Source organism: Nelumbo lutea, chromosome 1 (genome assembly GCF_056320005.1).
Source record: "Nelumbo lutea isolate HS-2025 chromosome 1, American lotus-T2T, whole genome shotgun sequence".
NCBI classification, from domain to species: Eukaryota; Viridiplantae; Streptophyta; class Magnoliopsida; order Proteales; family Nelumbonaceae; genus Nelumbo; species Nelumbo lutea.
In genome coordinates this window covers 115,440,010-115,466,111 of record NC_142684.1, presented here as the reverse complement: position 1 = coordinate 115,466,111, position 26,102 = coordinate 115,440,010, and the positions used below count along the sequence as shown (strand labels likewise).

At 40.6% G+C, this 26,102-nt stretch overlaps 1 long non-coding RNA gene across 4 annotated transcripts; it reads left to right on the top strand.

The window, feature by feature from the left end:
- Positions 1-1,364: 1,364 nt before the first annotated feature.
- Positions 1,365-25,276, top strand: LOC148876941 (uncharacterized). 4 transcript variants are annotated; one of them, XR_016110855.1, is made up of 4 exons: positions 1,365-1,750; positions 2,031-2,388; positions 23,184-24,088; positions 24,824-25,276. It is a non-coding gene; the product is annotated as an uncharacterized LOC148876941 (long non-coding RNA). The 4 variants fall into 4 exon arrangements; XR_016110857.1 differs by lacking the exon at positions 24,824-25,276 and having other exon boundaries at positions 2,031-2,223; positions 2,307-2,388; positions 23,184-24,285; XR_016110854.1 differs by lacking the exon at positions 24,824-25,276 and having other exon boundaries at positions 23,200-24,285.
- The last annotated feature ends 826 nt before the right edge of the window (positions 25,277-26,102 follow it).

Below are 26,102 nucleotides of genomic sequence, written 5' to 3'. Positions count from 1 at the left end.
GAAACGACTCCTCGGCATCGAGAGCACGCTTCAAAATTGTCTTGGATTGACAGAGTAGGGCGTGGATAGAAGAGTTCACCTAACAAAGAGAAGAAACGAAACATAAGTATCGAGAAAAAATCCAAGTATAAAAGGGTTGAAGGTTGAGTACATACCACCATGCAATGTGTTGCCACTCTTCCCCCAAGCTGAGTGGTTGGTAGTTCAGCCCACCGAATAACCTCTTCGGGGAAAACCGCATCTTTTTTTGAGGAGACCTAGCTTTGGACTCAAGATGCTCCGAGCAGAGATGTCGTCGCCCGATGGGGTAGCTTATTGAGCTCGTTGGGCTTCGGAAGATTTAGTTTCCTTGGGCAAATGACATGGGGAAGCCCTAGCGATCGGGGTACATGTGGATGTGATCAACTAGTAGGATGACAACTCAGCAAGGGAGCCTTGTCAGTGACTTGGGAGCTTGAAGTCAGTGGCCCCTCGACATAAAGTCATCTCGGCATAAAAGCACCTCAGCACCCAATTTAGTTCAGGGCCAAAGAACTGAAGTACCAGTTCGTGGCCAAAGAACTGAAGTGCCCCATAATCGACTCCATAACCTTCCTTAATGGACTCTGAATTTCCCGGGATCACGATGTTTAATAACATGGTTCATCCTCACTCCGTCTGAATCAGAGGAAAGTGATAAACCTTATCAACTAGCGCATTGCTCTCATTCGGAAAACGGAACGGATCTTATCTATGCAACCCGAAGATCGTAGAGCCTTTTCATAAGATTCACGATTACTTAACCATATAAGGGTATCGATCCTCCAGACAAAGGTACACGCGTTTGCTTGCACCCAAGCCCTCTAGCATTCATATTTAGCTCGCAAACACACAGAATACTGATTTAAGCATCGGAGCGACTTCACCAGGTCTTCCACCCCGATCCCTCTAAGCACTATTTTATAAATTAATCCAGCTCGCCACGCAAATACATTTAAGCAATTCTCCAGCTAGAAGCTTCCACGTTGCACACCATCAAAATATAATTTGTTAATCGCAATTCTATGTATGATTAACATATTGTAATTTTTCCTTAATTTTTCCTTTCATGTCATTTAACGGTGTCGACTACGATATCGAAGAGTCCGGCTTCAACCAGGGCAATGCCCATTCGAACAGCCTTTACGGGAATATCTCCGTACTTATTTCGTGAGAAATATTTCATGCAAGTTTTCAAGAGGCTGGTCGAACGTGTTAATCGTGTGGGTGTATTTTGATCGGTCAAAACTATTTCCGTATCATGTATTTTCAATGTCATACATTTTCCTTTAGGCTGTATTTGATACGAAAGAAAAAATAAAAAAAAGGAAGAGAAAGACGGAAGTTTTAATAAATCTTATATAGATTTTTTTGTTTTTTCCTTCAAACCAAACAGCTTTAAAGAGATTTTCATTTGAATTCCTGGGATAGCATATATTAATTCCCGCCGATTTTTGCAGCTATTCTGATTGTCAGCTTCTGTTGCTAATGGCGTCCTCGATGTTCGTAGTATCTCCATTTCCATGTCGGACGACGACTCAAGATGAGCTTGCCGGAAGGATGAGACCTCCAGTTCGAAGGAAACGCAAGGAATTAGGGTTTAGAGGGTAGAGCATTTTTTCCCCCTTGAATGTTCCGGAAGCTAATGAAGTGGTGGATGGTCTTGCTTTTCCTTCCAGCAATAGGATTGCTCATATTTGAGGCGTCGAGGATCGCTAGAAAGGCTAACGAGGTAATATAATCAGATTTTTTTTCGCAGAAGAGGAAATAGTAGGGAGTTTGTATCGTCTCGATCCCACGACCACGATGGTTCGCTGGGGTCAGAGAACGTGGGTCGCCTGAGTTATATCATTTTCGTTCCCTATATACGTTTAATGAATCCACAAATTTATGTGCCATAACTGCTTGTTACTTATTAGTTGTTTTAGCGTAACAAACGATGATTTCTTTTGAGTTTTTGATTACGTTTGTCGTTTCTTAAACCCTAACTTATAACGCTGTCTTTTTTGAAGGTATGAAATTTTTGTTGCCTATTGGGTTACTGCCATACACTATTAATGATACTTGTCCCATTCCAGCAGCTGTATATGTTAGCTGAAGATGTCCTCTGTCTTCTCAAATGGTGGAATCAGTTCAGGAATAATGCTGTTCCAGTTTTATTGCTGTCGCTATTTGTTTATGCCCTCTTCTGGCCTCAGTTATCAGGTCCTATTATCACGTTAGCTTCTTTATGACTATGGAGCCTTCAAAATTACTAAACTATACTTTGTTGGAGGTGAATTTATCAGACGTTCTCATGTAACATATCAATGAGCAAAATCCAAAATCGAAAGAGCTGCCATGGAATGGAAACCATTTGGTGAGATTGAGGTGAGCATATAGATTTATGGAATCTGGTTCAATTGGTTTTAGGGAAAACCTATGCTGCCGGAAAGGCATGATAACATAAAAGCTTTGACCAGTTAAAACCATCCCGTGAATTTTGATAAATGCCACCTGATTGATTACCACTTTTATGATACTGATTGTTTGGTTAAAGTTTTCTGGTATCACGTCTTTCCGGTATCATAGTCAAACCCTTGGTTTTATGAATTTGATGGTTGATAGATAAAGCTTTTAATGGTAGATACTAGATAGACATTTGCGTCCTTACTGGAGTTCTGAAGAAGTTTTAATTTGGAAACATTATGGCTGGATTTTGGAAAGGTTGTATGAAGCTGCACACAGAACTCGTTTCCAATTCATACTTTAAGAAAATACACATTTTCCCTATTGTGCTAAAGAAAGTACACATTTTCCTTATTCTGGCGGGTTGGGTGAGTCAGAGTCTTCCAACGGTAGTTATATCCTTCTGGTTCTGTAGCATTATGGTTAATTGCTATAGAGTGCATTTTCTTTTTCCATATGTCAGGGGTTTTACTAAGAATGGATATGAAGATTTCTTGAAGATGATGGTTGTCCAAGGTAATAAGTATCAATTTGAGACAGTTTTGACCTTTAGGAAGACTGAAATTTCATTGGGATTTTGACATATAAAGAAATTCAAGGAAAATTTGATAAGTTGCTAGCCTTTTGTCCATCAAAAAGAAAAAAAGTTACAGAATTTTTCTCATTCTTCCTCTATATTCTACAACTTTCTTTTCCTTATCCATTTTCCAGTTCTTATCCTAACTTTCTTTTCATTGTCTCTTTTCTCACTTCTGAAACCCTTTCAAATATATCCTTTTATATGTTTTATTTAATGTCAATTAAATTTCATTGCACTAACCATTGGACTGAATTGAAAAGTCAAAATTCCTGAAATTTTGTTGAAACTTAATTCTATTATTTTCCTTTGTAAAGTTCTGTACATGTATTGTATTTATTGGATTGGGCATTTAGTGTGCTAGCTTCTAATCCATCAGCTGTTGAGTTTAACTCTATAGGAATCCAGGCTAGATTTACAGCCAAGGTGTCTAAAATATCTCTGGCCTCTGTGAGGTAGTGTGCTAGCTTCCAAGGGCCTCCATCCTTCTCCCCTATCCATTATACTGTATTTGCAGAATCACCTTAAATGGTTAAAGCAGGCCAGCCTTTATCTTTTGCTATTTGAAGCCTGTGAGTGCAGCTAAGATTTCTGCTTTTGTAGAATCAGCAAATCCAATTGGGCCATTGAAAGCCCACTCAATGCTTCCATCCATACTCCTAAACACTCCATCTATCCCCGCAGCTCCAGGATTACCCAGGGCACTTTCATCAAAATTTAATCTAAGCTCTGACTCCAATCTTGTAAAGAGAACACTAGGTCTGTTTAAAGACCCAGGTGAAGAATAAATGATCTCCACCAAATTCCCTTGCAGTCATCCAAAGAAAGTCCTATGAACTCCACGTAATTAACTGCCTACAGGTTACCCAAGAAAGAAATATGAGAAAGCAAATATTCAAACGATCTAGCTGTTTCCAAAAAGGCGGTTGTTTCTTTCTTTCCACATACACCACATCACTGCTTGGGCTATTGTACACCAGTAGATTTTTTCCCTACTACCAAGATCACTACCACACCATTGCCAAATGAAGTCAATATAATGTGCTCAGGAACAATTCAGCTGTACTCAACAAGGTTGAGAAAGTAGGACCAAATCTTCCTTGTTTTTGGGCAGCGAAGGAGATGCTCAGCATATTCTTCATCACTAAGACAGAGATAAAGCATGGAGAGAGATATACAACCTGCCTTTTTCTTTTGGACCGAGTCATAAGTGTTGGTTTTCTTCAAACACGTTTCCACACAAAAAAGGAAACTCTAGGAAGGAATATGAGAGTAGGGGTGCAAGTGAATTGCATAATGATCCGATCCGAATTTGAATCCGATTCTATTTTTGTCGGATTTGGATATCCCTATATTGGATTTTCATATCGGCTAGGATAATAGGATCTGATTAAAAACCAGACCGAATTTGGATCACCCCCCATTTGATCCAAAAGAATCCAATCCTATATTTATTATTTATTTATTTATAAATACGTTTATATTACATTTTTGTATTTTTTATATTATTTATTTATTTTTATAAAAGGGAAATTATCCAAAACTCACCACGACTTTTCAGCTTTCTCTTAAATTCACCATAACTTTTCAAAACGTCTAGGGAACCCCATGTCAATGACTTTTTGTGTTCCAAAACTCTCCATCCGTCAGAGCACCATTAGTCTTCATTGACAGAAGTTGTCCACGCCGGCATAAATGCAATTTTATGACCAAACTGCCTCTAAATGGCATGTCAACCTTATTAAACATATTTTTATGTTAGCCTAATTTTTATTCAATACACTTTTGTTCTAACTGACAACTCATAGAAGTGGAGGTTGGGTCCTATAGAGCCATGTGTCCTCTTCTTGACCATAGATATTTTCATGATTTTGGTTCTTGTTGCATTTGACATTAAAAGGGATAAATGATTTTTATTGTTTTTTTTATCAAAGTTTTGCTTTATTTTCCATTTACAACAGAACGAAGGGTAAAATAGTAATCTGCCAACATCCGTTAATCTATTTAATGTTAACGTACTAACATGGGGTTCCCTGGACGTTTTGAAAAGTTATGGTGAGTTTAAGAGAAATGCTTAAGAGTCATGGTGAGTTTTAGACAATTTCTCTTTATAAAATGACATGTATATATATGATAAAAATAGTTGAAAATGCTTGTATTTTTTTTTGTTTTTTTGATGAATTTGTATTTTTTTGTTTTTCTCTTTTATGTATTTTTTTTCCTTTTAATAATTTGTTAAATTTTATAGAAATTAATTTGGACCAGATCATGTTCAAATATCTGACATCCTTAGCAGATTTAATTCAAATTCGAGTTGACCTTTGTGAAATCCGATATTTATATTATCGGATCGGATCCAGATATACCTTGATTCGGATCCGATCTGTTTGCATCCCTATATGAGAGACCAAGCCCTCCTGTATGGGAAACTTGTATTAGAGATTCCCAGCACCAGGGCCTTGAAAAAGGACTTAGTTGAGAACTTGCTAGCAAGTTGAAGCTTCCTAATAAGTTGGTTTGGGGTTGCTAGGAAACTAACAAAGGAATTTGGATGGAGAATAAGATTCTCCACTTTCATCTTTACTGCATGTCTGTACTTTAACATCTGAATGTATGCTTTCATCTGTCATGATTTTGTCAATTGATTACTTATGATTCTTGCCTCTGAACTTGTTTCTTTTTTGGCTGTCTAGGACTTCATGATAAAGTGAGTTCTTGGACACGGTGCAAGAAATGCCTAATGCTAAGTCAACATCCAGTCAACCCCTCACAAGACCTTGGATAGTTGGGACCATCATTGGTGCAATGGTTGGGTTGCTCCATTGCGACTTGGGTGACCAGGTTCAAATTTTGGAAATAGCCTCTCTGTATGTGCGGGGGTAAGGCTGCATACATCTGTCCCTCCCCAGACCCCACATTAGCGGGAGCCTCATGCACTTAGTTGCACTTTTTTTATGCTACATTTAGATATGTTGCTAATGTCCAAGCTGTACTAGTAGGAGAGGGTTGTAACATAAACCCCTCAACACCAAAGCATGATAAGAGTTTGTTAAGACCAAGAGCTGTGGCAAACCAAGACCCATGCATGGGAACAACCAGCCTTACTTATCAAGTTTACAAGAAAAGGGAGAAGCCACGTCAGCTAGAGGTTAATCCAAGTGGCAGATTGTTACAACAAAGTAACAACCCTACAACAAATTGTAACAGTCTTGTAACAAACTGTAAACTGTAATCAACTTACCTGGGCTATAAAGACCAGAGGAAGAAGGCAAGAATTCCATTCAGACATCTCTCTTTCTCTCCGTTCCCCTTCAGTTTTCCCTCTCTGCTTAGGAGTTTGGTTCACTCAACGAACCTTGAGTTAGGCAACACCTAATAGTTTGGTATTAGAGCTATGGAAAATACTCGAGCTACAACCATGGAGGCAAGGGTTGATCAGGTGGAGATCGAGCTTCACCGAGTCTCAGGCGAGATGCGAGGTATCAAGGATACACTAGCAGAGATCTTGCAAAAACTAGAACAGAGGCCACTGGTTGAAGACAGAGAAATCGACCAGGATAGGGTTAGCTAAGGGAGTAATCGAAGAAGTAGCTCCACCTTGGAAAGAAACACCAAATTGAGCTTCCCGGTCTTCTCAAGAGGAGACCCCATCCCTTGGATATACAGGACGAAAAGATTCTTTGAGTACAACGAAACGTCCAGACCAGACAGGGTGGTGTAGGCAACAATGCATCTGGATGGAGACGCAATCCTTTGGTATCAGTGGTATTGTCGAGGGCACCCTCGTATTTCATGGCTCGACTTCATTGATGCCCTGTGTGTCTGATTCGGGGCTTCTGGCTATGAAGATTTTGACGAAAGTCTTGCGAAGATAAAACAAGTAGGAAGTGTTTGTGACTACTAGTTGGAGTTTGAACATCTATTGTTAAGAGTCCAAGGGTGGCCGGAGAAGGCATTGGTTGGAGCTTTTGTGGGAAGACTCAAGGAAGAAATATAGTTAGAGGTCAAGGTGATGCATCCATAAATTGTGATGGCCGTGGAAGTCCTATTCTACTGAAGGGATGAAGGATCCATCATATGGATGGCCGAACCCTACAAGTAGGTTGGGCGAAATTTCAAAATTTTCTCTCTCCCATGTGGGAATGACATTCCCTGTTTTAGAAAACTGCATTTTCAAGGATCAACCTTGAACCTAAACCAGACCAGATTTGAAACCAAAAGATAGGAGAGGGATATACCTAGTACGGAGTAGTAGTAACCCCCAACGAATGTGTTCACCCCCAAGGAGAATACCAAAAATTGCTCCCACTGAAGATGACACAACGTAGGGTGGAGCAGAATCAACAGGGTGGTTCTTCAGCAAGAACTTGATGGAGGGCAGGTGAGCACGACTTCTTATTATCTTTTCTCCAAAAGATAATATCAAGGAACTCTTCTTGATCGCTCTTATAAGTGGAGATCGAATTGGTAATGTCGGTAATAGTAGGAGAAGGCAAGAGTAGAAGATGGCGTCAGTCCAACTGTATGCTGTCTTCTCTCTTGAATCAATAAGACTGAAGGATGAATTGGAGGTTCGCCCTGCTCTTCTATTTATAGCCTTAAAGAAAGCATCTCCTATTCCCATTAGGAGTTTCCTAATCAAAATCTTGTATTTGGATCTGAACTCTCTTTAAGAGATAAGGATAATCCCTTATCTTATCTGTAGATAAAGATCAACCCTCCTAATCTAATTAGGAGTTTCCTGATCCAAATCTTTATTTGGATCTGGACTCTCTGAGTGGATAGGGACAATCCCTTATCCTATCTGCTGATCTAAATCCCAGAACCGCCCATTTTTAATTAATCTAATTAAGCTAGTTCGAATTGGGCTTTAGGCCCATTAAGTCCATGTGCTCACTTATCCTCCAAACTGTTGCCCAGTTGGATATCCTTGTATGGCGTGAGACTCAAACATTGATCTACACATCAACCACATGGGTTCAGCCCAGCCTCTGGTACAAGGCTTGTCCGAATTCACTGTATCTTTACCCGTTGGAGTTAAGTGGAGCCGATATTGTATTGGGAATTCAATGGTTGCGGCAACTTGGGCCTATTCTATGCGACTGGGCCCGTTTGTGTATGGATTTCATGATAGAAGGAATAAAAGTGCATTTACAAGGCCACTCAGCTAGTCGAGCCAGCCCAGTAAGCTTGGCATGCATGTTGAAAGAAGCACGAGACCCAAATCAGTTCATTATTTGGGGATCAAGTCGTACATGCCCAACATTATCCCAGGCCTGGGATACCTCGACTCAAGCTGATTACAAACAACAACTCAGCAACATTCTCCAACAATATGCTACAGTTTTCAAGGAGCCAACAAATCTACTGACCACAAAATTCCACTATTGTCGGATGCGTCTCCTACCAATGTAAGGCCCTACCGTTATCCCTATTTTTAGAAACAAGAAATTGAAAAGCAGATTCAAGAACTGTTGGATAAAAATTTTATTCAACCTAGCCACAACCCATTTTCTTCACCCATTCTTGTCAAGAAGAAAGATGGGACGTGGCGATTTTTTGTGGATTATCAGGCACTTAATAATATTATAGTTTCGAATTGCTTTTTGATTCCGATAATAGATGAGCTCCTAGATGAATTCAAGATTGCAAGAATCTTCTCAAAGTTGGATTTGTGGGCTGGATACCATCAAATTAGAGTCCATGAAAGTGACATTCCAAAAACACCCTTCCGGACTCGTGATGGCCACTATGAGTTCTGGGTTATGCCATTTGGCCTCACTAATGCCCCGACAACCTTCCAAGCCTTAATGAATGACTTGTTTAGGCCACATTTACATCGTTTCATATTAGTCTTTTTTGATGACATTTTGGTGTAAAACCCAACATGGGCCCAACATTTAGTGGATTTGCAGATTACTCTAGACACTCTTACAAAATCGGTTATATGCCAAAGAATCGAAGTGCGCCTTTGGGCAGGCCCGTGTATGTTAGACAGTTTTGTATGCCCTTAGCTTCAATCAAATTGATGTACTTTATGAGTTTATTGTAAATGAATAAAAGTGCATATTTGATTCATGTTCCCTTGGTATGTTTCTGTGTAATACCCTTAAACTGGATACTTATTGAGACTCGTGTTAGTTTAGAATGTTCACAGCCAGTGGGTCGGTTTGGGGAGACCTATCCTGACAAGGCTGACACTGTGGTACCACCAAGTCGGTTGGGGTGGCTTGTCTCAGCTACCGGGGTGAGACCCTAGGCACATACAGTGTGGGATTAATTGAATCTTTGAACTGGACCAGATTTCCAGTATTGCCCTGGACCTTGGAGATTGATGGGTAAAACTGGAAAGTTACACCCGACCCCTAGACTCGATTATGATACTGCACTAGGTGTCGGATCGGGCTGTCTTTGATGTACCAATCAGTGAGATCCTTAGCGGGGGTCAAAACCTGGGTATGTTGGGACAATCCGGGAATTCATCTGAGTGGGTGATCATAGTGACAGGATCAGCCCCTTTGTCGGACAAAGGTAATGATCGGGGATGCGCTCTCACTGTTGGAAACCAAGACTGTCGGCAACTGATTTCAACCGTTGAAATTTGTTTTGCAAAGTATATTTTATATGAGATATAAAAGTATATACATTATGGTTTCTAAAATGTTTGCAAAATGTTTTAATTCCCGGGATCCTTATAAGTGGAGAGTGCAACACTATTCCTTCCAGCCGAGGGAGAGGTCATCTCTTGTCGGGCAGTGTAAGATCATTATGGGCTGAGAGGTTAAGTGTAAGACCATTGAGGATAATACCTGATGGGCTAATCTTGCATCTGCCCACAATCCCTGGGTGTTACAAGGTGGCTTGGCCCAGGGACCACTTAGGGTAAGTGTTGGGCCCATAGAGCCCATTTGATGGGTTTCAGGGGGTGCACTGTCTTAACAGTGTATTCGACCAGGCCTTGTAACAAAGGCTGGGCCGAACCCATGTGGCTGATGTGTAGGTCAATGCTTGGGTTTCACGCCATATAGGGAAGCCCAACTGGGCAGCAGATAGGAAGGTTAAGTGAGCACATAAGCTTAATGGGCCTAAAGCCCATTTCGAACTGGGCTATTTATTTAGTTAATTAAAGGGGCGAATTCTGAGATGGATTAGCAGATAGGATAGGGTCTTAATCCTATCCACTCAAAGAGTCCAGATCTGAATGTGATTCAGATCTAGAAACCTCCTAATGGGATTAGGATAAAACTAATCTAATTTGCAGATAAGATAAGGGTTTATCCTTATCACTAGAAGAGAAGGCTGATCCAAATATGATTTGGATAAGCACCTCCTAATGGGATTAGGAGCTGATCTTTCAAGGTAACAAAAGAAGGAGGGGGCGGCAACCTTGAGAGAGACGAACAAGAAACACATCAGATCCTCTTTAGTGCTGAAATCAAGAAGAGAGAATTCTGCACCCTGCGAATACTCTCTTGCCGCCTCCCTGCTCTTGCCGCCCTGTTCGCCAGTTTGATCTCCAGCTGTGGGAGAAGTCAAGATTGGATCTTGACATCAGTTCTTTGAGAAAGGATTGAAAAGGAAGCTGTGCTCACATTCCATCCTATTGTTTCTTGCGAAGGACAGAGTTCTTGGGGAAGAACACTGCTGATTCTGCTCCATCCTGCACTACGCCATCTTCAGTGGGAGCAGTCTTTGGATCATTCCTTGGGCGTGAACACCTTCGTTGGGAGATATTAATTATCCGTATCAAGTATTATTCTCTCCTATTTCTTTTGGTTCAGATCTGGTTCAGTTTAAGGTTCAAGATTTATCCTTGAAAATATGATTTTCTAAATAGGGAATGTGATTCCCAGTTGAAGGGAGAGAAATTTTTTTTTGAAATTCGCCCCTTATTCCGCAATCTTTGGGCGTCCATGTGATGGATCTCTCATCCTTTCAGTGGTATCAGAGCCATGGTTCAAATCTTGAACCATTCTGTTTCAGATCTGAACCTACGCAATTAGGGTGAAGGTCGTCTACCCAATTTGCGCAGATTTGGTTTTTGGGAAATTTGTTCCCAAAACAGATGGGCACATAATCTGAAATTAATTTTAAATAAATCTGATTATTATTTAGAATTGTTATTTATAATTTTCTTGATTTATGGGCTGTTCGTACAAGAGGAAATCGATTTCTTGGTTTGCACAGGGAACCTGTGATTTTGCAGTTCTTGATTTATTTTGGGTCTGTAAATTTTTTTTTTTATTTTCTAGACTCAATGTATAGGTATTCGATCTGATGTAATTATTAATAGAAATAGGATTTCTATTTATTTTTATTTTGGATCGAAGTTGGCGGCGCAGAGAAGGAGATTTCACAGATGAGAGAAATGCTATCTGCGATTTGCAGTTTGTGAAACTGCATTCTGTGATCTACCTCTGTTTTGCATGAAGGATTGTGCGAATAGCCCTGTTTGACTGATTCTTGTTTTTCCTTTTATCAATATTTAATTTCAGATTATTTTCTTGAATTAAGGATTTAATTAAAAATCAAACCCTAGACCCATTCGAACATGGACTTGTTTGGGCTTGCCTCGAGGGGTGTGGCACAAAGGTGGCTCGTAGAATTAGGAATGTAATATATCACATTATCTACTTGATGCAATTGAGAAAGAAAAGAGATTGTGGGTTTTATATGCTTGAAAATGTTTTATATGTTTGATTGCATTTTTAAATTCTCATTTGAATATGCTTTACATATTATATTTATGCATTTTAATTTTAGATAATCGGTTTTTTGAAACATTTATTTTAAAACTTAAGTTAATATTTTTATTAATATTATGTTTAATAAAATTTTGATTTTTTTGCAATTTTTTTAAATTGTCCGCCTTGCCTCAAAAAGGCACGCGCCTCGCCTTGCGCCTTGCGCCTCAGGCCAAAATGGCCCTTGCACCTTTTTTGTGCCTTGCACTTTTAAAACACTGGCTTTACCAGATTTCGACAAACCTTTTGTGGTTGAGTGCGATGCGTTGGGATTGGGCGTGGGAGCAGTGTTGATGCAAGATGGTCAGACTCTTGCCTTCTTCAGTAAGGCCTTATCCACCACACAAAATCACTCTTCAGTCTATAACCGGGAATTGATGGCAATTGTATTGGCAGAGTTCAGCATTGGTGCTCCTACTTATTGGGCTGTAAGTTTGTGATTAAGACTGATCATCAAAGGCTGAAATTCCTATTGGAACAATGGGTCCTTTTTTCATGCCAGCAGCGTTGGGTTTTAATGTTAATGGGCTTCGATTACACTTGAATACAAACCCGGGGCAACAAATAGAGTTGCTGATGCGCTGTCATGTCGTCCCAAACAACTAGCGGAGAGCATACTTCAATTGCAGGTGTTCCAACAACCCACTACAGCACTATTGGAACAATTATGGGAGGAAGCCGACAATAATAAGGAACTCCAAGCAATAACAACGCAATTGTTGCAGCAACCAGGTATCAAACCTAGGTATTCTATCCAAGGGTTAGTGTTGTACTATAAAGGTAGAATGGTGTTGCCAGCGGACTCAGCCCTTTTGGACCAGCTACTAAATTTCTTCCATGCGACATTGATGGATGGACACTCAGGAGTCCTACGCACATATAAGAGAGTGTCGTCCCAATTTTATTGGACGGGTATGCTAAATTCCATAAGGAAAATATCTACATGCCAAGTATGTCAATAATGCAAATATGAGGTCCAATCCCTAGTTGGCCTACTATAACCATTACCCATACCTATCCAAGTTCGGGAAGATTTTTATATGGATTTTATAAGGGGCCTACCAACCTCTTCCGGTAAATTAGTCATATTAGTGGTGGTTGGTCGCCTTACAAAATACAACCACTTCTTAGCATTGTCACATCCATTTAGTGCAATTACATTAGCTGACACTTTTGTTCAGGAAATAGTTCATCTTCATGGTTTCCCAAAGTCTATTGTTTCTGATAGAGATCCAATCTTCATCAGCCTCTTTTGGAAAGAACTTTTTTGCCTCCAAGGCGTACAACTAAGCAAATCCACATGCTACTTGTTGAAGTTCGGCTTGCCCTAGAAGTCTGTTTTGTTTGTTAGCTGAAAAGTAAAGTAAACAGCAAGAAGAAAGAGAGGAAAGAAGAAGGAAGAAAGATGAAGAAGAAGAGAAAAGGTCTGGTTCGAATTAGGAAAAAGTCAACCCTAGTTTCGGCCAGACCTGTTATTATATTATTAATATAATTGGAAAAGACACAAGTGCCCTTATTTAAGTAAGAGGCACTCAAACTGACATAATAGTACACATCATCATTCTCAACAGGTACAAAGACCGAAATACCCCTTCACTAACACTCCCCCTCAAGCTGGTGAGTATATATCATATAATCCCAGTTTGTTACATATGTAGTCCACTCTCCTCCAACTCAAACCTTTTGTAAACAAGTCTGCCCACTAGTTTCCCGTATTAACATATGCAGTCTCTATCACTCCATTCAGAACCTTCACTCTTACAAAATGATAGTCAACTTCGATGTGCCTGGTTCTTTCATGAAACACTGGATTGGAAGAGATATGAACCGCTGCCTGATTGTCATAATAGAGCTTCATTAGAGTATTGATGTCATATCCTATCTCCTGTAGAATGTTCCTTAGCCATACTAATTCACAAGCAGTATGTGCCATGGCCCTATATTCTGCTTCTGCATTGCTTCTTGCCACAACTGTTTGCTTTTTATTTTTCCACGTTACCAGGTTACCCCCAGAAAGGTGTAATAGCCTGTGGTAGACCGTTTATTAGACATAGAACCTGCCCAATCAGCATCGGTGTATCCTTCTACTTCCAGTTTTCCGCCACTTTTGTACAACAAACCACGACCAGGAGCTCCTTTCAAGTACCTCACAATCCTTAGCACAACATTCCAATGTGGGACCAAAGGTTTCTGCATGAACTGACTCACCACACTAACCGCAAATGAAATAGCTAGCCGAGTAATGGTTAGGTAGTTTAGTTTGCCTACAAGTCGTTGGTATCTGCCAGGGTCTTCAAATACTTCACCTAGATCACTGCTCAGCCTCGTATTTGTTTCCATAAGTGTCTCAGTCGGTTTAGTACCCAACAAACCTGTTTTTTTCCAGTAAATCAAGCACATATTTCCTCTGACACAAACTAATGCCATGCTTAGATCTTGCTACCTCTATGCCCAAAAAGTATTTCAAATTGCCAAGGTCTTTTGTCTGAAAGTGTTCCTATAGGAATGCATTCAATCTGTCAATGCCCGTTTTATCATTCACAGTCACAACGATATCATCTACATACACCACCAGTAGTATTTTGCCTGTCGGAGAGTCATGACTGAAGACAAAGTGATCAACTTGGCATTGTTTCATACCAAATTTTTTGACCACCTCATTGAACCTACCAAACCATGCTCAAGGGGACTGTTTAAGTCCATGTGTAGCCTTCTTAAGTCTGCATACCTTACCATCCTCCCCCTGAGCAATAAACCCTGGTGGTTGCTCCATGTAGACCTTCTCAAGCAAATCACCATGCAAAAAGGCATTTTTGATATCTAGCTGATATAGAGGCCAATCATACATAGTTGCAAGGGAGATGACAACACGAACTGACCCTATCTTAGCAACTGGGGAGAATGTCTCTGTGTAGTCAATGCCATAGGTTTGGGAGTACCCTTTTGCAACCAGCCGCGCCTTTAGGCCCTCAACACGACCATCTTGCAAGTACTTAACGGTATACACCCACTTACAACCGACAGCCTGCTTCCCAGGAGGAAGAGCGGTGAGGTTCCAAGTGTGATTATGATGGAGGACAGAGAGCTCTTCTTCCATAGCACGACACCACTCTGGAGAGGTAAGGGCTTCCTGGACATCCTTAGGAACAACCACTGAGGATAACAAAGAGATGAACTGGCGATGGGAGGCGGAGAGGTGAGTAAAGGAAACAAAATTGGAAATAGGGTGAAGGGTGCAGGTGCGTTTACCTTTCTGTAAGGCAATAGGAAGATCAAAATCAGAGGCTGGTGTCGGATCTGAAGCTGAATCTGTCGGCGGTGATGAAGTCAGAGGAGTCGTAGCCGGTACATATGGGCGATGTGTATACACGTGACAGATAGGTAGATGGTCAACGGACAGTGGCACCGGAGGCAAGGACGTAGGCACGAATGAAACCAAAGGAGGAGGATCAGCCATAGGAAGGGGAAAAGGAGGAGGTGATGTGGAGGAAGCAACATCATTGGACCCTACGAAGAATGGAGTAGATTTGAAGAAAGTAACATCAGCACATACCAAGGAACGATGAGAACTAGGATGGTAACACTTGTACCCTTTCTGAGTCCGGGAATAGCCAAGGAAGATACACTTAAGGGATCGTGCATCTAATTTGTCAGTCCCGGGACCCAGATTATGGACGAAACATACACACCCAAATACCCGAGGAGGAAGCGGAAACGAAGACATGTTGGGGAACAAGACACTAAAAGGAGAACGACCATCAAGAATAGACGTGGGCATTCGATTAATTAAGAAACAAGAGGTGAGCATTGCATCACTCCAAAAGGGTTTGGGAACATTCATGTGGTGCATGAGTGAGCGTGCCGTTTCTACAAGATGTCGATTCTTTCTCTTAGCAACCCCATTTTGTTGTGGGGTGTAGGTACATGAAGTTTGGTGTATAATGCCATGTTGGTCCAAGTATTCTTGAAAAGATGAAGACAAGTATTCACGACCATTATCAGAACGAAAAATTTTGATGTGAATGCCAAATTGATTGCGGATCTCAGCATAAAATTTCTGGAAGATGGCAAATAATTCACTTATTTCTTTCATTAAATAAAGCCACGCCATTCTTGAAAAGTCATCAACAAAAATAACAAAATATCTGTGTCCATTATATGACATCACTTTATAAGAACACCAAACATCTGAATGAATTAAAGAAAAAGGACTCGACACACGATTATCAACCCTAGAACTAAAGGGAACACGATGGTGTTTCCCAAATTGACACGACTCACAATTTAGAACAGAAAGTTGACTCAGTGAAGGGACCAAGGACTTCAGCACTTTTAGCGAAGGATTCTTCCACCACCATCAAGATAATAAGTCCACCGGCTTCATGCCCTCCACCAATCTTCATCCCCGTCTTGAGATCCTGAAAAACACATATAGAGGGGTAAAATGTAATGGAGCAATTAAGGGACTTGGTTAGCTTACTAATAGACATAAGATTAAATGGAAGCTTAGGTACATATAAAACAGAGGATAGGGATACAGGGTCTAGGTCAATATTACCAACACCACGAATAGATGATGTGGAGCCATTAGCAAGGGTAACAGATTGTGATGTTGAGCAATGAGTGAGAGATGAAAACACACTTGGAGTTCCCATCATGTGATCGGAGGCTCTAGAGTCAATAATCCAAGGGTTGGGTGTGGATGCCAAACAAGCCATACTTGAGTGTGCAAAGGTAGTTGTGTTTTGCTGTGACGTGGATTGAACAAACCTTTCATACTCATCACGAGGAACACTCACCATCTCCTTGCTTGGACCATCTGAAGAGGTAGAAGGTATCTGGTCAGCTGACCGGTTCTCCTGTCTAAAGTTGGAATTGGTGTCACTAGTCATGGCATGGTTGACCCACGTCGAGGGTGGACCATGTAAGTCATAGCAGTAGTTAATAGTATGTCCATCCAAACCACAATGATTACACCTCCGTGGACCCGAGCCACGTCCTCTACCGCGAGCTCTCGTTGAATCTCTGCCTCCAGTATGACCACCACCACGGATGTGTAGATCCACCACTACCACTTCGGCCATACACTGGACCACTACTGCCACCACGACCAGGCTGGGCTCCTCGAGCCCCATTTCTGCCACCTCGACCTCTCGACATTGCAAATGCTGATTTATCTGAGATATTAGAGTTTTCCATAGATTCAATGGAAGTCCTTCGAAGACGAGCAAACACCTCTAAAGTTGGAAGGGTAGATCCTCCTAGTATCTGGGCTCGTATTGGTTCATACTCAAACTTCAGCCCCACCGGAAACCGAGTCACATCAAGCTGCTCTCTCTGTTGATGTTGAACCTTGACATCAGAAGTGAGAGGATGATAGACATTTAACTCATTACGGATATTTCTCATACTGGCATAGTACTCCTCAAGGTTCTGATTTCCCTATTGCAGATTGAAGTATTCCTGATACAATTGATATACCCTAGTTGTATTATCCTGACCAGAATACAATTTCTTAGCATGATCCCACTCCTCTTTGGCTGTGTCAAGAAACATGAAGTTCACACTAATTCTGGATTCCATACTGTTCCACAACCATGTGATGATCTGTGCATCTTCCTATTCCCAGTCTTCGTACTCCTGAGAATTAGTGGGGGGTTTCTCCTCTCTTATGTGCTTTACCTTCTTCTTCGCCTTCAGAACAACTTCTATAGACTTGGCCCAAGGGACATAATTCTCTCCATTCAGTTTAATGGAGGTCATTTGAACATTCAAATAGTCAGTAGATATCATCACACTAGGTTTACTATCACTGTTATCTGCCATTGTCGAATTCCCTTATCACTGAATCCTGAGCACTACACACAGACACTTCACTGAAATCTGCACACTGATTTCAACAATAATAAAGGTTGAAAGCCGTATTAGTAGTGAAAGGGATGAGAGATCCATCACATGGACGCCCAAAGATTGCAGAATAAGGGGCGAATTTCAAAAATTTTTCTCTCTTCAACTGGGAATCACATTCCCTATTTAGAAAATCATATTTTCAAGGATAAATCTTGAACCTTAAACTGAATCAGATCTGAACCAAAAGGAATGGGAGAGAATAATACCTGATACGGAGAATTAATATCTCCCAACGAAGGTGTTCACGCCCAAGGAATGATCCAAAGACTGCTCCCACTGAAGATGGCGCAGTGCAGGATGGAGCAGAATCAGCAGTGTTCTTCCCCAAGAACTCTGTCCTTCGCAAGAAACAGTAGAATGGAACGTGAGCACAGCTTCCTTTTCAATCATTTCTCAAAGAACTGATGTCAAGATCCAATCTTGACTTCTCCCACAACTGGAGATCGAACTGGCAAACAGGGCGACAAGAGCAGGGAGGCGGCAAGAGAGTATTCGCAGGGTGCAGAATTCTCTCTTCTTGATTTCAGCACTAAAGAGGATCTGATGTGTTTCTTGTTGGTCTCTCTCAAGGTTGCCGCCCCCTCCTTCTTTTGTTAACTTGAAAGATCAGCTCCTAATTCCATTAGGAGGTGCTTATCCAAATCATATTTGGATCAGCCTTCTCTTCTAGTGATAAGGATAAACCCTTATCTTATCTGCAAATTAGATTAGTTTTATCCTAATCCTATTAGGAGGTTTCTAGATCTGAATCACATTCAGATCTGGACTCTTTGAGTGGATAGGATTAAGACCCTATCCTATCTGCTAATCCATCTAAGAATTCGCCCCTTTAATTAACTAAATAAATAGCCCAGTTCGAAATGGGCTTTAGGCCCATTAAGCTTATATGCTCACTTAACCTTCCTATCTGCTGCCCAGTTGGGCTTCCCTATATGGCGTGAGACCCAAGCATTGACCTACACATCAGCCACATGGGTTCGGCCTAGCCTTTGTTACAAGGCCTGGTCGAATACACTGTTAAGACAGTGCACCCCCTGAAACCCATCAAATGGGCTCTATGGGCCCAACACTTACCCTAAGTGGTCCCTGGGCCAAGCCACCTTGTAACACCCAGGGACTGTGGGCAGATGCAAGATTAGCCCATCAGGTATTATCCTCAATGGTCTTACACTTAACCTCTCAGCCCATAATGATCTTACACTGCCCGACAAGAGATGACCTCTCCCTCGGCTGGAAGGAATAGTGTTGCACTCTCCACTTATAAGGATCCCGGGAATTAAAACCTTTTTGCAAACATTTTAGAAACCATAATATATATATTTTTATATCTCATATAAAATATACTTTGCAAAACAAATTTCAACGGTTGAAATCAGTTGCCGACAGTCTTGGTTTCCAACAGTGAGAGCGCATCCCCGATCATTACCTTTGTCCGACAAAGGGGCTGATCCTGTCACTATGATCACCCACTCAGATGAATTTCCGGATTGTCCCAACATACCCAGGTTTTGACCCCCGCTAAGGATCTCACTGATTGGTACATCAAAGACAGCCCGATCCGACACCTAGTGCAGTATCATAATCGAGTCTAGGGGTCGGGTGTAACTTTCCAGTTTTGCCCATCAATCTCCAAGGTACAGGGCAATACTGGAAATCTGGTCCAGTTCAAAGATTCAATTAATCCCACACTGTATGTGCCTAGGGTCTCACCCCGGTAGTTGAGACAAGCCACCCCAACCGATTTGGTGGTACCACAGTGTCAGCCTTGTCAGGATAGGTCTCCCCAGACCGACCCACTGGCTGTGAACATTTTAAACTAACACGAGTCTCAATAAATATCCAGTTTAAGGGTATTACACAGAAACATACCAAGGGAACATGAATCAAATATGCACTTTTATTCATTTACAATAAACTCATAAAGTACATCAATTTTGATTGAAGTTAAGGGCATACAAAACTGTCTAACAAGTAGCACCACAAACCCTACTCTACAGCTACCGGAAGTTTCACCATTAAGTAAACACACTTCCCTTCGAATCACACACAAACCAGCATAAACCCTAGCATACTACAATCTGAAAACCCATCATACGATTTGTACCACACCTCTCATGTGTTCCATAAAGAAAATTATGCATAAAAAAACTCCTTACCTCATCGCCTGAAGGCCAACCACACGAAGGAATGAAATACCATTGCACCACACGCACCAGCCCTACATTAATTAGGGGAGGGCTTAGAAACCACAACAACCAATCACCAACGACACCACCAGAGGCATAGAAACCTCCAAGGCAAGAGGGCGATCACTCCTTTTTAGCCATTTTCCCAGTCTCCAACCAACGGCTGAGAAATCCAAGAGAAACCCTAGTTCGAATGCGCAGAAAACAAAATTCTAGCAAGTCTGATTTGTTTAATGTGGCTCTGATACCATGTTGAAGTTCGGCTTGCCCTAGAAGTCTGTTTTGTTTGTTAGCTGAAAAGTAAAGTAAACAGCAAGAAGGAAGAGAGGAAAGAAGAAGGAAGAAAGATGAAGAAGAAGAGAAAAGGTCTCGTTCGAATTAGGAAAAAGTCAACCCTAGTTTTGGCCAGACCTGTTATTAAATTATTAATATAGTTGAAAAAGACATAAGTGCCCTTATTTAAGTAAGAGGCACTCGAACTAACATAATAGTACACATCAACATTCTCAACAGGTACAAAGACCGAAATACCCCTTCACTAACACTACCATCCACAATCAGATGGGTAAGCAAAGGTGGTCAATCATTGCTTAGAAACATACTTATGACGCGTCACCGGAACCAAACCAAGACAATGGTTAAGCTGGTTGCATTGGGTTGAATGGTGGTACAACACTACCTATCAGATATCAGCAGGAATGACCCCTTTAGGGCATTATGTGGTCGTGACGCACCTACACTGATTCCCTATGAGAAGGGCTCTACAGCAGTAGCTTCACTTGAAGAACACCTGCAGAATCAAGACATCGTTCTACAGGAGCTTAAACAAAACCTGCTCCTGTCTCAACAATGGATGAAACAATCATATGATAAACATCATATAGAAGTACACTATCAGGTTGGTGACATGGTTTACTTGAAATTGCTCCCCTACAAGTTGCTTTCAGTACAAAAACAGCAATGGAACAAGCTGGCACCTCGCTACTTTGGACCTTTCAAGATCTTGGAGAAAATTGGACCTCTTGCATACAGATTGGATCTCCCACCAGATTCAAGAGTGCACCCAGTTTTCCATGTCTCGGTTCTCAAAAAATGCTTGAAACCAGATGCTATAACTCAACCATGTCTTCCCAAATTCTCAAGTGATATGGACCTAGAAACAGAACTGGTGTGTATCACTAATTTCAGATGGGTCAAGAAAGTCTCCCACATTGTTCCAGAAGCTTTAGTCGTCTGGTCACAGCAGCCAGAAGAGGATGCAACGTGGGAACCCTATTTACAACTGCAACACCAGTTTCCCCATATTGACCTTGAGGGCAAGGTCCAACTTAACTAGGGGGGTCAAACCAAGACCCATGCATGGGAACAACCAGCCTACATATCAAGTTTACAAGAAAAGGGAGAAGCCATGTCAGCAAGAGGTTAATCCAAGTGGCAGATTGTTAGAACAAAGTAATAGTCCTACAACAAACTATAACAATCTTGTAACAAACTGTAAATTGTAATCAGCTTACCTGGGCTATAGAGACTAGAGGAAGAAATGATGAAGAGGGCAAGAATTCCATTCAAACATCTCTCTCTCTCTCTCTCTCTCTGTTCCCCTTCAATTTTCCCTTTCTCCTCAGAAGTTTGGTTCACTCAACGAATCCTGAGTTAGGCAGCACCTAACAAAGTATAAGACCAAGGCCAACCAACAGCATGAAGGAGAACATACAGTGTTCGAAGAGATGGTTTGAGGATTCTCTACTCTCAGAGCATAACAAATGTACTTGTTTGTCCCCTCACTGGTGTGTTCTTTGTAAAGCTGATGGGGAGACTGGTTTTTTATCTACTGTTGTCTTGCCAATTTGCGAATATTCGGGAGTGGCTCTTTCCCTATTTGGGTGTAGTTGGAACCCTCCATCAAATTTGCAAAGTCTATTTTCCCCTTCTTTTTTCAGGTGGCGTATGAAAAGGGGAAGGACTTTGTGGAGAGGATTGAGGGCTGCAGTATGCTGGTCATTGTGGGAAGAAAGAAACTCCAGGATATTCTCTGATGTGGAGAGAGGTGTTGAAGAACTGAGGGCTCTGATCCTTATAAGAGTCGTACAATGGATGAAATCCCTTGAGCTATTCATAGATTATACAGTGGATGACATGTTAAGGAAGTGGGGTGAGATTGCTAATTGTTCCCAGACCAAAATAGTGATGAGTGTGTCTTGGACCCCCCCCCTCCCCCACCCATCCACCCACCTGCAGGTTTCATAAAACTAAACTTTGATGGGAGTTGTAGAGGGAATCTTGGACAATCAGGGATTGGGGGTGTTTTCAGGGATGAGAATGCGGTTGTTCTATCAATGTTTTCAGGCCCCATTGAAGTAGGTGACTCTCTCAGAGCCGAGATCCATGCAGTTATGGAAGTTGTAGAGGGAATCTTGGACAATCAGGGATTGGGGGTGTTTTCAGGGATGAGAATGGGGTTGTTCTATCAATGTTTTCAGGCCCCATTGAAGTAGGTGACTCTCTCAGAGCCGAGATCCATGCAGTTATGGAAGGAATACAGAAAGATAGGGAGATGAATATCAACAAACTCATAATTGAGGGGGATTTGGAGGTGGTGGTAGGATGGCTGAATAAAGGCAACAGTGGTTTATGGCGTTACGGTAATGTGAGGTGGAGATTTAGATGGCTGGTTCGAGGAATGGAAGTCAAAATCATTTGGGTAAAAAGATCAGCTAATTCTTTTGCTGATGGGTTAGCTAAGCAAGGGGTGGAGAGGGAATCAATGCTTTGGGCACAGCTGTAATTTTATTTTTCTTTTCTCCTTCTCTTTCTCTTTTTTCCTTTTTTGGGATTCAAACTGCATTTGGAAGATAAGAAAGTTTGTCTTCCTCTTTGTAATTTTTTATTAAGATTATATAATGAATTGTGTTATTGATAAAAAAACCTCTCCTAATAAGGTTATGAACCGTTGAGCATTTTCCTTGCACTGCCATACATGTTAAGAATGCCACCTTTGATGGGACTGGGTCCCATCATATTCTTGAACTAGGAAATGCATTTTTTGCTGAATTATTTCACTTGTTGAAGAATGATTGAACTGACAACAACTCTGGTCTGTCCCAGGCCCACACCATTATATCTTCATGGTCTGGACATGGGAATCACTTGTTGTTTTTTTCTGTTGTAATTCAACCAATAGATCAATTCCCCAAATCATTCAAGTTTCCTCTAAACTGAGGGCACCACATGTGTATGTTGCTCTGCATGTCATAGCAGTCAATTACTGGAGGATATGATGCTACCTTCATGTGTATCTAGTTTTGGTTGGATGCAGGTCTGCTTTGTGGCATTTTGGGATGAAATCACACTTGCAGTTCAGGAAGCAGAAGGAAAGATAACTAATGAGAACCATATGATTGGTAAATGGCACATTGTGGTCGTTAGATATCATCCTTTTTTTTCTGATTAGCGGACAACAGTTGAATGGTAAAATCCCCAAGATAGTTGTGAAATATTTTACAATTGCTTCTGGCTGCACATGCAACTTTAGAATATTTTGCTTGTCTTTTTATTGTGAAACTTGTCCAGCTATCTTCTATATTCTTATAATATGTCAAGGTTATGCACCAAGGAGTATACACAAAAAGAACAGATTAATAAATAGAAACCTCAGTTATCATCAATTAAGCTAACTCTACATAACTGGGATAAGGCTTTGTTGATTGTAGTTCAACTATCATTAATCAGCATTTTTACTAATGAAAAAAACTAAGAAGGCAGAAAAATTTTCTCATGGCAATTGAAAGTTAACTCTGAAAATTTTGTTGACTGTTATTGTTGTCAGAAGTCCTCAAACAATGTGTTCCACTTGGTTTTTGATCAATTCTGAAAATTATTTGTAGTTTGGAATTTTGACTTTCATTAAATCTTCATATGAAATTGTTAGATGCTTAGTCATCGAGTGTTCCCTCAAGCAGGATATTCAATTTGGGTAGACTTCAAATCTCAGTTTTGCAGGGATCCATTGGGTGTGCTGGAAACCCTTCTTTGATGTAAAAATTCCTCATTTTCAATTTCATAACATGGAGCTTGAGGTAGTGTCTATGATGAGGGTAAGGCTGTAGTGAAGAAAAACAAAGCAACACCAAAATAAGTTGAGGTGCAATTGACCCAGTTTTGCTGTGATGGTTTCCCAGATGATAAGAGGTTAAACAGAAGGAGAGGTATACTTGTAATAGCTGCTGCCTCTTGTTTTTCCAGGATTTGTATCCATGGGAGAATCTACATGTTAGTAGCGGAACACATGACAAAAACAATTAATTTGTATCTTTTATTTTAGAAACAACAAATTTTCAACTTTAAATGAATGTTAACCTGGTCTTAATATTTTGCAGATTGAAAATATCCTTGCTTTTCTGTTTCTGGAAAAGTGTCAAGGTGTTAATCCTTTTGTGTTTTAAAATTTCATTGTCTTGTTTCTTTCTCTCCACTAGTGTCTTTTTTGCCACTATTTTCCACCATTTCATTATCACCTACACTGTTTTCGTCATTGCCACCATCGTGGCTGAGAGTGATTTTGGTGATGATCCTATTTTTAATAAAGGGGCACATCCTTAATCATTAATTGAGGAGCGCATCTCCCAAAAGACAAAAAACACCCCCATGTTTTTGACTTTCATGATTACAAAAAGTGGTTTCTTTGTCTTTTTCACTAGGGATTTGCCCTAATCATTCCCCCTACTATTACTACTATTACCAAGGAGAAACCCCCCACCTGTGTCTTTAAAAACCAACAAACAAAATGCAAAAGGGAAAAGAAAATATTTAATCCGGTCTGGAGCACTTAGACCATATTATGGAAACTTCTCCCCTTTGTTTGTAACCAAATAGGGTTGTTTTTTTTTTTTTTTTTAATTTCTTTTTTGTGAACTTTACTGGTATACTCTTGGTTTGTGAAGCGCTAGCTGAAGTATTCGTCATTGTGAGGGAGCAAACACTTGACAAATCTGTTCATGTTCCTCTGGTTCAATGAGGTAGTTTGTTTCACTTCATGGGATTGGCTAAGCTTTCCATATGTTCTTGGGCAACTGAAAGTGGTTGACAATATAAATACGTTCCCTGTCTGTACCTGCAAAGGCCTTGTGAACAGTATGGTCCACAAGGTTAAACCTCTGACAAACTGAGATTTTTGGTTGTTTTGAAGTTCTCATTTCTCTAAAGTTTACAAGATGGGAGAAGAGGCTGCCAGCCTCAGATCTGGAAATACCTGCCTCTGTGGATGGGATTCATGTTTACCTAGTTGTTCTTACCACCAATCTGTTGTAAATTCAGATAGCTGCTTTGTTTGAGGTATCTAATTCTGTGACTGATAGTTTTACCTCGCCAAAAGAAAAGTTGTTCTTTTTTACAAATGTTGCATCCATAAACTCACCATTTTTTTTTTTTGCTATTCTCACTTGAAGTTAGTTACGTGAAACTCCAAGGCACTTCGCAGGCCAACAGAACGGTTAAATGCCTTTGTATTTACACCAATACTTCGGTGTCTAGATTAGTTAAACTTTGAACCAGGTTACGTTCAGGTAAGACTAGGATATTTCCATTAACTTGGGGCAATATTGGTTGATTTGTTCTTGGGCAGGTTGCAACAAACCACTTGGATCATTGCTATATTTTCCATATTACATTGGAAATAAATAGAAAATAAATTATGGGTATCACCACCACAGATTTATTTCAACTGGGAAATTGCTTCTTCTATTTTACCAATGGTGGATGTGCACATTTTCTTGGATCAAGCAAACCTGAGGGCTTCCAATTCTTACTATCAAGGTTCAGATACAAGATATTTGTTTTTGCATGCTATTTGTGGGGCTTTAGCTGCTTATTTTCTTGCAGGGATTTTGGGTGATCATGCATAATTGGCTTTCTTTTTTTTCTTTTTCTTTTTCTTTTTTCTGAGAAACTTATCATTTCACTGATGAATCCTATTCTGATAATCCAGTGGTTGAAAAATTATGGGGTTTGTATGTCTAAAACTATTTGAAATGTGCTTCTAATCCGATAGCCGAATTGTCAAACTCTAATCAGTCAAAACTGCATTTCAGGTGATGCTCAATTAATGAGTCCCATTAATTGGGTTAGCATTTTTTCTTTTGCTGCAGAGTTAGTATATGGTTTTATGTATGTTTTTTGGTTTTTATTTCTCTCTCTATTTAGTTAAAGCCCTTGGCATGTAAG